The following is a 14181-nucleotide window of genomic DNA, read 5'->3' as shown; positions in this document are numbered from 1 at the left end:
AAATTACAGTATATAATGCAACGTGGCGCTTCGTGATGAAAACTGAAAAAATTACAGTTTCAGATTGTAATTATTACAGGTTGTATAAGAATTACATTGTAGAATGTAATATTTACATTGAAAGCTCTGAATATTAAATTAAAAAATTGAATTTAGAAAATTGTTATTTCAAACTGTAATTTTTCTAGTTTTGACTACGACGGGACCGATTTTACATTTTATACTGTAATTTTTCGAGTTTTCTTTTTTCCGTGTTACCACAACATATCTTCGGTTATCTTAACAAAATTTTTTTCTGCGTGTAGGGATCGAGTTTTTTTTTGTTTTATAAAGTATACATTAAAGAATATTCTCCTGAATTTTTTAAAAAAATATCATGTTGTTACAAAGTTATTAGCATTTCTGTGGAGGACCAAAAAAATTTCCCCCACCACGATGCGAACTCTAACTCAAAAACGGATTATCTAAAATAAAAAAACGAAACAGCGTTGTAATCTACATGCATGTGATTATCGTTGCACGTAGGGAATTTTGAAAATTTGGATTTAAAAAAAAATGGTGACATATTAAAAATTTTTTCGTTTTTTTTTCTCATTTTTTTGGATTTAAACAGCCCTAAAAAATCTTAAAAATCAAAATTTTCAAAATGGTCATTTAACACACTGTTACAAAAATTACTATAACTCGAAAAATATTCGGAATTTTCATATAAAACTCTAGATATATATTTTTTAATGTATAAACTTTGATTTAATGGAAAAAAAAAAAATTTTCTTTTTCAAATTTTACAGTGGCTATTATATCCTCCTTAAAAGAAATTTTTAGAAAAATTTGAAAATAATCGGAGAAAAATAATTTTATTTGGTAAAATTACCCATTAATAATTTTAGAAGGTTCAAAAAAAATAATTATTTTTTTCACTCGAACAGTACAAGTACTGTCATTAAGTGAACAAGTAAAGCGGTAAAATGAATAAAAAGAAAAAATAAAGTGTAAATATAAATTTTGACATTGAGGAAGATATTAGATAAATAATAAATAATTATAATTATAAATGAAATATATTTGAATTGTTGACTAACGAGACAAAGTTGGACGTTGATAAATAAAATAAAATAAAATAAGTGTATAAAGTTTTATTTTTTTGTCTTAAAAAGGTGAAAAAGTCTTTTGTGGATAAAATTAGCTGAATAAATTTTAAATGAGCGCTGAATAATTTTTGATAAGTAGCTAAGTGTATATACGAATGAGCGATTTATCGAGAGTTTAAATATTATCATTATTATTATTATTGCAATTATCGTAATTACAATTTAGATAAAAAAGAATAAAAGGTAACTTGAGCTTTTATCTCCAAGCAAAAAAAAAATATTGCGGGACAAAAATTCACTTTAATTTTTAATTTTAATTTCTTAAGAAATTTTTTCATTAAAAGCTGATAATAAATTTAGAAAATTAGTTTCTATATTTTAGTTTCAGTCAAATTAATTTTTTTCACATAAAAATAAACATTAAAAATATTCTCCATGAAAAAAAAAATTTCAATTTTTGATAATTTCGTAAAAAAATTTTTTTTCTATCAAAAAATTGGCAATAAAAAAAAAATTATTTTTAATGAACTTTAAAAAAAAAAATTATTTGATTGATCAAAAAAAAAATTCCAAACCTCATTTTTATCGATTAAATAAATCTGTTATTAGTTTTTTAATGAAATTTTTGGGATAGATTTGAGAAAATATGAAGCGATATTTTTTTTGTGGGGGATAAAAGCTCAGGTGACCTTACTGGGTAGGATAAAAAGCTAAAAAATAAGTTATCAAGCGTATGTGATGGGTGATAAGTCTTGAGAAAATAAAAGCGGTAAGAGCGCGGAGGTAAAGAGGCGGAGCGGAGAGACAAAAGTGCTCACGGTACAATTACAGAAATAGGAGGTCAATGGGTTTTTAGTCGGGAAAATTCCGACAAAAGATCAGAGTAGAGGGATGCTGATAAAAGGTTAGAGGAATTGGAGGTAGAATAAAGTAGAGCAAAATACCGAGAGCTCCGATAGTCACCTTAAAGAGAGTAGAATTTTGTGCTCTTTTTGTGGTCGGAGCACACACTAAAATTGAGTTTTCTTCAGCCTTATCTCATCAGACGTATCACCTACTGAACCTGAAAGAGATATCCCTGAAATTTCATTACTCTAATGGCAATGGGGATAATGAAATAAAAATAAACAAAGTGAATGGAAAGTACGGATGAGCAGCTTTCAAGATGCAATAGATGCTTCGCTCTGCTGGTTCATATTTTTTCATTTCTTTCTTATCCTTTCGGAGCAAAGAATTCTAAAGATTTCTTAGATTAAAATTTTACTTTTTTTTTTACAAATTTTTTTTTTGTTTGATAAAAATATTATAAAGCACCAATTATTTACGGCCTAATTTATTTTATGATAAATTTAATTATAATATAATAATTTTATACATTTAAAAAAAAAATATTTATAATTTATAAAATTAGAAAAAAATTTTTTTAGTAAAAAATATTAAATATTTATTTATAAAAAAATAAAAAATTACCTTTAAAATGTGAGCCAGCAGTCCGAAAAGTAAAATAACAATCAAAATAATTTTTGCCGATAAAATCATCCCTGGAACGAAAAAAAATGTTAATTGTAAAATGTAAATTATTATAAATACGTAATGAATATTAATAAGAATAATTATATAAATATAAATATGAAAATAATAAATTGTACATGATAAACATGCCTGTAAATAAATGCATAACTGTGCGACCCTCGAAACAATGTATAACGATTGTCTTAATGCCTAGACAAGATGACAAGGAAAGCTCGTAGAATAATTATTGCGTGTGCCTGGAGCTAAATTATACCTGCTCTTATTAGACACCCTTGAGGCGTTCACTAAATATTAAATATTAAATATTAATTATTAAATATTACGTATTTATGTGTATGGCCTAATGTATATACTTTGCATATTTAGTAATAAATTAAATAAAAATATTATTTCAAAACTTACTTTACTTTTATTTAATACTTACCTGCTGTTTCTATTTAATTATATATTCCGATAAGTTATTACTAGAATAGAATAAAATTGATAATCAAACCACTGTCAATTATTGATAATATTATCTTTAATTATGACAAAATTATCGGAGTTATTACCGAGATATTGAATAAATGTCGAATGTGGCCGAATATATTCGTGTATTTTTAAAATACAAAAATTAAATGAGAAGTTAAATAATTATTTTTCTGCCCTCCGGCCGGAAAGTGGCAACTTTCTGGCCGCTGCGCTAAACAAAGTTGCCACATTCCGGCTACGTCGAGCAGAAAAATAGTATACACACCTTGGCCAGTAAATAAGAAAGCCTCAGATCACATGTTTGTCCACCTCGGCTTCGCCTCGGCCAACAATTACATGTGATCTGAGACTTTTCTTATTTTACTGGCCTAGGTATGTAATATACTATTTATTAATTTTTTAACAGAATATTATTATATATTTGTCTTTATTATTATTTATAATAGTTAAATATATTAAAATAAAGTTATTTTTATGTAAAAATTATTTTCTGATTCATTTTTCTCGACTTAAAACGATGAAACTCTTCAAAATAATTTTCTTGATTAAAACAAAAGATTTTTTTTTAATCAAAAATTAATTTTTTTCACGTAAAATGTAAATACAGATTTAATTTCATTGTAAAAAAAAATTCTGAATTAAATACGATTAATAAATTAAACTTTACTACAAATTAAATAAATTTCTGCTTAGTTAAAATTACTTACAATAAAATATTCGAATGAAATTTGTTATCATAAATCAAATAAAATAAATTAATTGAATTATTCATATATTAATAGTCATTTGATATTTTATTTGCTAACGTGGTCATCGGATATTCCAACTGAAACCATGCCCCAGAAACATCTCTCGTAATTCCCAACTCGTAACAATTCGATTGGATATCTACGCCCTCTGCTCTAACTCAAAATAAAAAGCCCTTCCAGTAATTTTCCAGCTGAGAATTTTCATAACGCAACTCAAAGCTTCAGAACTATTACAAAAACGCTTTCCATAATTTACTGGACTTAAATTTTTTTCGCGCAGCGTGTAGTGGATCCACGATAATAAAACCTCGTTAGCGGTCCGATTTCCTGGAGCACACTGTATATATATCTCCTTCTATTTATATTACTGTTTCTCTTTACACAATACGATCTACGATATACACATACTTCCTACCGTTCCTTCTAATGGCTCGTTGTGTATAAAACGGGCAAGTGCCCTGCTTTGAATATGTATTAATGCAAATTTTATAGATTGAATCGAATAAGAGAGCAATGTTATCATCGGAGATACAATGCACCAATAATACACAACACAATGCAATATGTGTTTCCACCGACTAGATATTCCGTCGATGTTGACTATCTACTGCTTTATGTAATTATTGGTTTATTTTGCTATTGTAGATCGATGAATTTTTTTTCTTATCCAATTATATTATTTTTAGTCTAATATTCTTTACCAATTTTTTAGCAAATTAAAAACTAGCTAATAATATAAATGATATTTAACTTTAACTTTTTGCAATTTTTTCTGTTTAGATTAGATAATTTTGAAATGCAAATTTTTGAAAAATTAGTAATTTTTTTTAGTTATATTATGGTTAAATCTGGTATCGTTGGAAAAGTCTTGACCTGGAGTTGTGCCTTTTCATGGTTTCATTTCATTGTCACCAATAGTCAATTTATAATGATAAGTATTTAGGCTGCATTCGAAAATACCCTATCTCTAGATACATAATTAAGAAATGACCTTGTATCTTGTAAACTATTGACATTTTTGAAGATATAAGCTCATCCCGATGTTATACTCATCAAGACCTTTCATTTGAGTATCCACATCAATTTTTGATATATTTATATATATTATATATATGTATATATAAAAAATATATCAAAAATGCATGTGGGTACTCAAATGAAAGCTCTTGATGAGTGTAACATCGGGATGGGCTTATATCTTTAAAAATGTCAATACTTAAGAACTGACATTGCTATCTTGTCAACTAATAATATTTTTAAAGATATAAGCTCACCCCGATGTTACATTCATCAAGACCTTTCATTTAAGTACCCACATCATTTTTCATATATTTATGTATATTATATATATGTATATATGAAAAATATATCAAAAATACATGTGGGTACTCAAATGAAAGCTCTTGATGAGTGTAACATCGGGATGAGCTTATATCTTTAAAAATATCAATAATTGAGAACTGACATTGCTATCTTGTCAACTAATGATATTTTTAAAGATATAAACTCACCCCGACATTACACTCATCGAGACCTTTCATTTGAATACCCACATTAATTTTTCATATATTATATATATGTATATATTAAAAAGATATCAAAAATGCATGTGGGTATTCAAATGAAAGCTCTTGATGAGTGTAAAATCTTGATGAGCTTATATATTTAAAAACGTCAATATTTAAGAAAGTACAGTACAATTTAACAAAATTCATTATTTAATAAAGCAAAAATTTATTTATGGTTCACAAATCACGGCAGTCACATAGTGACTGTAAGGTCGCTAGTTTATAATTAATTAATATTTTTAAAAAAATCATTTTAAAAAATTTAATTGTTTTAAACAAAATAAAAAAAAATATTAAATAATATTTATATTAATCTGAATTTTCACCCAGTTATCAAATTCTATAAGTGTAACAATAACAAAACGAACAATAAATTGAAACTAGAGGTGAATTATAGATAAAAGCCTTGAGCTATTGTGTTACACCGGTTGTGAATTATAATAGTCTATTCATCAGAACGAGGTGGTTTCGACGCGTCCAACTAGACAAATTTAACATTAGCGGACACCAGAGTCCTCCCCCGGTTCACAGGTCACATTGATTTAGTTGCACCGACTTGATAATGAAATAAACAGTATTTCTCGTATTACCTACCAACCGACTGTTAGATCTATCTAGCATCTCCTATCTGTATATTGCACCGTGCCAGTACTTTGGAGAGTGCCAGTATCGAGTAGAGTGTAGAGTAAACTCAAGCTATAATACTAGACACCAGCGAGAGTATATTAATAATATAACTTACCAACTAACCAAGTAGACTTGAAACTTGCCCGGTCTATCAAAATATTTAATGAAATAGTTTACGTCAAACTGATGGCTCTTGTGAATATAAAGTTAAACTATAGAGTACATGTACACAGTTATAAAGGGGTATGCAGATCGGTAGTTTACTGAATAGTCTCGCCTGTTCACTCCTCGTGTATAATATATCTATTCAAACTCGATTATCACTTGCATTATTCCATGCGTTTAATTATTATTTGAATTTATCGGATTGTGTTCTTCTTATGCGCGTAATGATCGCCTAAATCGGTTGTTAATGATTGACTGCCGATAATTGTGATTATAATACCGCAGAGGAGGATTTAATTATTTAAAAATACTAGAAATTTTATTTAAAATCTCTATTTGAGGTAAACATTCAAATGTTGGAGCGTGAGGGAGCTTGCAAGGGAAATAATAAAAGTTATCAACGGAAATGCGCAATTCTCCCCCGGGACTGAAAATTCACTATAACAATCGTTCAATATTGATCATTATCAAATCACGGCTGGTGTACATGTGGATAAAATATATTTATTGACAATTTGTAGAGCAGGAGACCGCTACGCCCCTCAATTATATATTTACATTAAAACGCCGTTAAATTATCACACCCGGGACACATTTACATTGAGTACAAATACCCGCAATGAGCCGTGACAAATGTTGCCGATTGATTAATCACGAAGGATGTTTTACTCTGATTATTTTTTGGTTTTTTTTTTTTTTGCTAGGAAAATAATAATATTAAATTGACATAAAAGTTTGTTCTTTTGTTCTATTTTAATAATAATTAACTCTGATATTCTCCGAGGTTATAGCTCTGAAAAGTGACGGCAGGTAAGTTTTAAATAGAAGTTATTAAAAGTATCATTAAAATTACGATAATTGCACAAGTTCACTTTGCACTTAGATGTGTCTTCACTCGATAAATTGTAAATGTCACTTTAATTTCAGTTAATTCAATTATTGTAATTATATAATACTAAAATTTCAATATTCTTTAGCTAAATCTCTGCTCGGAGATATAATGAACGTTATAATTATTATTGTAATTAGGTTTTATCATTTCACGATCGTTATACTTTTTGTAACTATTAAATATAACTTTTTAATTTGCATTATTAATTTTATTATTACTAGCAATTTTATAGTCACTTTGTAACTGCCGTGACTTGTGAACTATAAATAAAATTTTGCTTTATTAAATATTGACTTTTGTTAAATTTTACTGTACTATTTTAACTATTGACGTTTTTGAAGAAATCTCATCGCGATCTTACACTCATCGAAAGCTTTTATTTGAGTACCCACATGCATTTTTAAATATTTTTCATACATACATATATATAAATATATGAAAAATTGATGTGGGTACTCAAATGAAAGATCTCGATGAGTGTAATGTCGGGGTGAGCTTATATTTTTAAAAATATCAATAGTTCACAAGATATCTCTTAAATTGCACTGTACTTTCTTAATAATTGACGTTTCTAAAGATATAAGCTCATCCCGATGTTACACTCATTAAGAGCTTTCATTTAAGTACCTACATGCATTTTTATATATTTTTCATATATACATATATATATTATATATATAAATATATGAAAAATTGATGTGGGTACTCAAATGAAAGGTCTCGATGAGTGTAACATCGGGATGAGCTTATATCTTTAAAAATCTCAATAGTTCACAAGAAACAAGGTCATTTCTCAATTATGTATCTAAAGATAGAACAATCTCGAATGCAGCCTAAATACTTATCATAATAAATAGACTATCGGTGAGAATAATATGGAATCTTGAAAATGCACAAATTCAAGACCTTTGCAATGACACTAAATTTCACTAAAAAAACCAATTTTATCATATGACTATCCTGGACACAAAATTTTTCTTATTCTTTTATTAATATAGATTAAAAATTTTATTTTAAATTAAACAATACTTTTAATTTTGTTTCTGGAGCCTATAAATTTATTTTAATTATATTTTTAATAATAAAAAAAAAATTTTTTTAATATAATTACTATTTTTGAAATACAAAAATTTATTTTTTTTTCTCTAAAAGCATAACATAATTTATTAAAATTAATATCGCCCCAAATAATTATGTTAATGCACAAAATCCATTATTACTTTTTAATAAAATAAATAATTTCTCCTACATTTAATTATCCGATAGAAAAGTCAGAAGCACTGCTATTAGACTACTGATTCTATGATAGGGTCACCAATATCAGCTTTCACATCTACGAGGAATAAAGCTCGGTCATTGTCGTGTTACGGATTCATCGTAAAACATGACAAGAGAGAAACTAAAGTGCGTAGAACTGATACCAAGGAATTATATTTAGTCCTTCATATTGCGATCATAACATACCACTTTGGACTATTGACGTGTCACACACCCTCACACGGCACCGACTTAACCCCGGGTTTCGTGAGGACACTAAATATAGCCACGAAGTATTAAGTTCTGGATGAGGATATTTGATAGTTAAGGGAAAGGGTTATGCGGGTGTTCTCATATTCTTGCCAAGCATTGTATTGGCAGAGCATATCTCCATTTCTGTCGCTACATCTGTATTAACCGTATATTAGTGAAATCATATACGACTGTCACGAATAGTCTTCGAGCTGTATAACCTATAGTTGCCCTTTCTCGTTCTCTTATGGTCAATCAGATTATATCTCTAATGTAAATGTAAAAGCAAACATTAACTTTTGAGTTATTGGATATGTTATTTGAGGTAATAAACAATCCTTTCATTTATTTTTTTAAGTTTCAAGCGGAAATAATAACTAAATATTTTTTTTAAAAAAAAAATTCAATTTTTTTTTTAATATTCAATTTTTAGATAGAAAATAAAAGTAATTTATTATTTCTTAGAAAAAATACATTTTTTTGTAATTTTATTTTCTATTTAATTGTTATTTTTATAATAAATGCATTAATTAATTAATTTCTTTTTAATCATTAATTTTTTTGAAAAAATCAATGATTTTGAAATTCTTCAAAAAATTGTTACTTTTTAAGTGAATAAATTTCTAAAAAAAAACCATTAATTAAAATAAATTAAAAAAAAAATGTATAATTAAATAAATTACAACAAATTTTATTTTAAACAAAAAAATGAAAAATTTTTAAATTAAATATAATGAAACTCTATTTCCGAGTATGAATAAATTTTTAAAAATAAATTACAAAGTGTCCTTTTCAATTTAATAGAAAATAACGCAAATATTTATCGTAATAAATTTACTAAAAAGCGTAATTTAATTCGGTCAAAGCAGAGCATTCATCCAGGAAAAGTAAACCTAAAAACCATTAATTAATCAACAATTTAATTAACCCATCGACTGAACCCCTGATTTTATATTGGAATAAAGAACCAAAGTATGCAGAATATAATTTCAACAATGATTTTCACAATAATTACAACATCATTGAAATATAAACATTGTATTGAATTGTATTGTATTAAATTTTCAATATCCACTCACCCCTCATGAAAAAAAAAAAATATAAAAAAAATATATGTCGAAAAATATAAAAAATATATTTTAAGTATATTAAAAATCTATAAAAAATATGTATAGTAAATTTATTTTTAATAACTAACTTTTGGCCGATTTTCATATATATTTTAAATATATATTAGATATATTCAAGATATATCTTAAAATACATAAAAAATATATAGCTAAAAATATAAAAAAAATATATTTTGAATATATCTAAAATATATTTGAAATATATAAAATATACTAGCTGTTACTCACCCGCTGCGCTGGGCGTCTTATAGAATTGCATTTTTAGATCTAAAATTGAAATTTAATTAGAGTATTGTTTTGACTTGCACAAATTCCAAATTCTATCGAATTGGCATGCACCTTTTATCCATGTAATTATTCTAGCTAATATTCATTGTAACTTTCAATGTGCAATCATTATATCATTCCCGTGTCTTTTTTACAAAAATGAATAATAATTGATATGAAAAAAAAAAAAAATTTGTAATGAGCATTGAAAGCTTCAATTAAAGAAATTGCAGGTCTTATAAGTGAAGAAATCTGCTTAGTATATAAACATAACCAATAGAATTAAAAAATTTATTTTAAACAAATGAAAATCGAATAGAATAAATTTAGTTACAATAAAAATTCATTATTTCTAAGTCAAAAAAATACAGCTTCCGGATAAGTAATCACCAACATATCATATACTAAAACCTTCTCTGAAACAAGCTGCATCTTATGGTATAAGTATTATTCCGATCGATTCAATAGTTTTCGCAGTATAACTGGACAGAAAAATCGGCTCTCCATTTATAAGTATAGATATATAAAATATATATGAAAATCGGCCAAAAGTTAGTTATTAAAAATATATTTACTATACATGACTTATATATTTTTTATAGATTTTTAATATATTTAAAATATATTTTTTATAGATTTTTAATATATTTAAAATATATTTTTTATAGATTTTTAATATATTTAAAATATATTTTTTATAGGGGCCAACAATGTGAAATTTAAAAAATTCCAATTACGCTGTGCAACTACAAAATTCCTCGACAAAAAGGCTTTGCCTTGAATTTACTATAAATTGCAGCTATTTCCTTAATCCCAAAAATGATTGCGGCAATCAAGATAATGTGGTAAAAAATATTATTTTTTAGCATCTCGAGCCGTATCGCGAAGTAGATGTAACGGAAAAATTACGCGGACTATATCGGCTTACATACACTCACACAGATGTGAATAAATGTAAGTGTATGTAAGGGTACCCAATGTTTCTGTCACGAAAAGGTTATATCGGTACACACATTTGAGCTGATGTATCGGCACTACTCCACTAAACATTCGTGATGCACAGTACTTAAGCTCGACAGAGGTTGTACGTGAACACATGGGGAGATTTGGATCAGTCAGAGCTGTGCAGGGTTACAACATTGCAACCAAAACTTGCTAGGGTTGCACGTTAAACTAATACACCCACTCGCTCACATTTATAATGTATTATATTATGTTGCTGCTATATATACACAAGATTGAGAATTGTAAGTGAGTAAGCAAGTAAGCAAGTATGTGAGGTTATTTAACAATGAGTTGGAAAAAGAAAACCAGTTTTGAAATATCGATTTTCAATTACATCCCTATTCGTGACTGGGAACAATGTCTCGATGTGTATGTCTGTATCTAGCAAGTCTTACCTCCGCTCTACAGTGAACTCTGCAGCCTTGGCATAAAATAAAATCCCGTGTTATCTCAAGGTCCATCTTGTTGCAACAACTTCTGATGATGCAACACCCTCGCCCTTCTCCACCTTAACCTTTCTATTCCCTTTTCCTTAACTTCAGGTAATAACTTCTACCATAAAATCGATTCAATTTAATCAACTTTACACGGACAAGTGTTACGGTTACAATTATAGTTCCATCATAAATTTTTTATTAAATATATATGTTGATAAAAATAAAAATTATTTTTTTTAAGCAAATAAATATAAGTACAAAATATATTATGTTTTTTTTTTTTTTATTAAAAAAAAATGTTTTTATAATTATCTATATCATTAAGAGAATAAGCAAAATATTGTGGCCAGTGTATTAATATGATAAAAGGGGCTCTTATGGTTAAATTTGGTATCGTTGGAAAAGTTTTGACTAGAACTTGTGCCTTTTCATAGTTTCATATCATTCTCATCAATAGTCAATTTATGATGATAAATATTTAGGCTGCATTCGAAAATGCTCTATCTCTAGATACATAATTAAGAAATGACCTTGTATCTTGTGAACTATTGACATTTTTAAAGATATAAGCTCATCTCGATGTTACACTCATCGAGACCTTTCATTTGAGTACCCACATCCATTTTTGATATATTTTTCATATATACATATATATAATATATATATATAAATATATGAAAAATTGATGTGGGTACTCAAATGAAAGGTCTTGATGAGTGTAACATCAGGATAAGCTTATATCTTTAAAAATGTCAATAATTAAGAACTAACATTGCTATCTTGTCAACTAATGATATTTTTAAAGATATAAGCTCACCCAGACATTATACTCATCAAGACCTTTCATTTGAGTACCCACATCAATTTTTCATATATTTATATATATTATATATATGAATATATGAAAAATATATCAAAATGCATGTGGGTACTCAAATGAAAGCTCTTGATGAGTGTAACATCAGGATGAGCTTATATATTTTAAAATGTCAATTATTAAGAACTAACATTGCTATCTTGTCAACTAATGGTATTTTTAAAGATATAAGCTCACCCAGACATTATACTCATCAAGACCTTTCATTTGAGTACCCACATCAATTTTTCATATATTTATATATATATTATATATATGAATATATGAAAAATATATCAAAATGCATGTGGGTACTCAAATGAAAGCTCTTGATGAATGTAACATCAGGATGAGCTTATATATTTAAAAATGTCAATAATTAAGAACTAACATTGCTATCTTGTCAACTAATGATATATTCAAAGATATAAGCTCACCCCGGCATTACACTCATCAAGACCTTTCATTTGAGTACCCACATGCATTTTGATATATTTTTCATATATACATATATGTAATATATATAAATATATGAAAAATTGATGTGAGTACTCAAATAAAAGGCCTTGATGAGTGTAACATCGGGATGAGCTTATATCTTTAAAAAGGTCAATATTTAAGAAAGTACAGTGTAATTTAACAAAATTCATTATTTAATAAAGCAAAATTTTATTTATTTATAGTTCACAAGTCACGGCAGTCACATAGTGACTGCAAGGTTGCTAGTATTTTTTATAGTATCAAAATTAATTTTTCTTCCATATTTTTATACTTTTTTTTAATTATTTAAATTAAAAATATATTTAAGAATAATAAATTTATTAGATAAATATTTGATTTAATTTTAATTTCCTGTTTAATATTCCAAGCTTTTGTTAAAATTAAAATGAAAACACCAGCATTAACTTTTGGTTAAAAGTTATAATTGACAATAAGTGCAGAGCAGGAGTTCACACGCATTAAATCGATTAATTTGGATGCTCGCGTGCGGTAGTGTTACAGAAGTATACAGCGGTAGACCGGAAAAATTACACGGCACATGATTGCTATCAGGAATTATGTAATAAACATCATAGAAATATTATTATAAGGTTGAAATATTGATTAAGAGGTAGAAAGTCTCAGTAGTGTAGGGAAAAAGGGTTCGCCTTTGGATACTTGTACAGTGTAATTTTTCGTTTAACCGATAGTATCATTTCGCGTATCCCTTTTTCCCTGACATTTTTAGATTAAGGTAAATAATAATGTTCATTTATAAATTAGACCCAGGCTTGGCGTAGCTAAGCCCGAGGATGAGGTATGACGGAGTTTAAACATCTCAGCTTGGTTGCTTTATTTTAATCGTTGTTTTAATAAATACTGAAAACTGACAAGGGGATTTCTGGCTTCTACAAGTATTATTGTTATTATTTTTTTATAGTAATTAATTGTTAATGGACTACGGAACTATTATTTTCCTCTGAGGTTTCTGTTGAGATTTTTCATAATTAGTCGGGGATTTAGTGAGGTTGATTGTTAAATTTACTTTTAAATCACAGCTTTATTTTTATTACTAAAAAAAATTAATAATAATAATCTATAAGCAGGTAAAAACTTAAAAGTGAGTATTGCAAGGGTCGGTCGGCTTAAAAAAAAAAAAAAAAAAGTCAAAGGAAATTTAGAGAAGAGCAGATGTGATAGGATGTATTCAGGTAAGACGTACTACGTTGTGATGTTAGTAAATGGTATGTAAGCATATAGTGATGTTCGATAACGGAAAATGCAAGAGCACTCAGACGATCGTAAAACATTTATGCGATGTTGAAGTGTGGGTAAGAAGCGATGTATGTGACAGAGAGGGTGCAATTCTTACTGACAGTTTACTAACGTTCAGTTGAAAAA

The sequence above is a fragment of the Cotesia glomerata genome, linkage group LG7 (genome assembly GCF_020080835.1).
Source record: "Cotesia glomerata isolate CgM1 linkage group LG7, MPM_Cglom_v2.3, whole genome shotgun sequence".
Lineage (NCBI taxonomy): Eukaryota > Metazoa > Arthropoda > Insecta > Hymenoptera > Braconidae > Cotesia > Cotesia glomerata.
Note: the sequence above shows the minus strand (reverse complement) of the source record.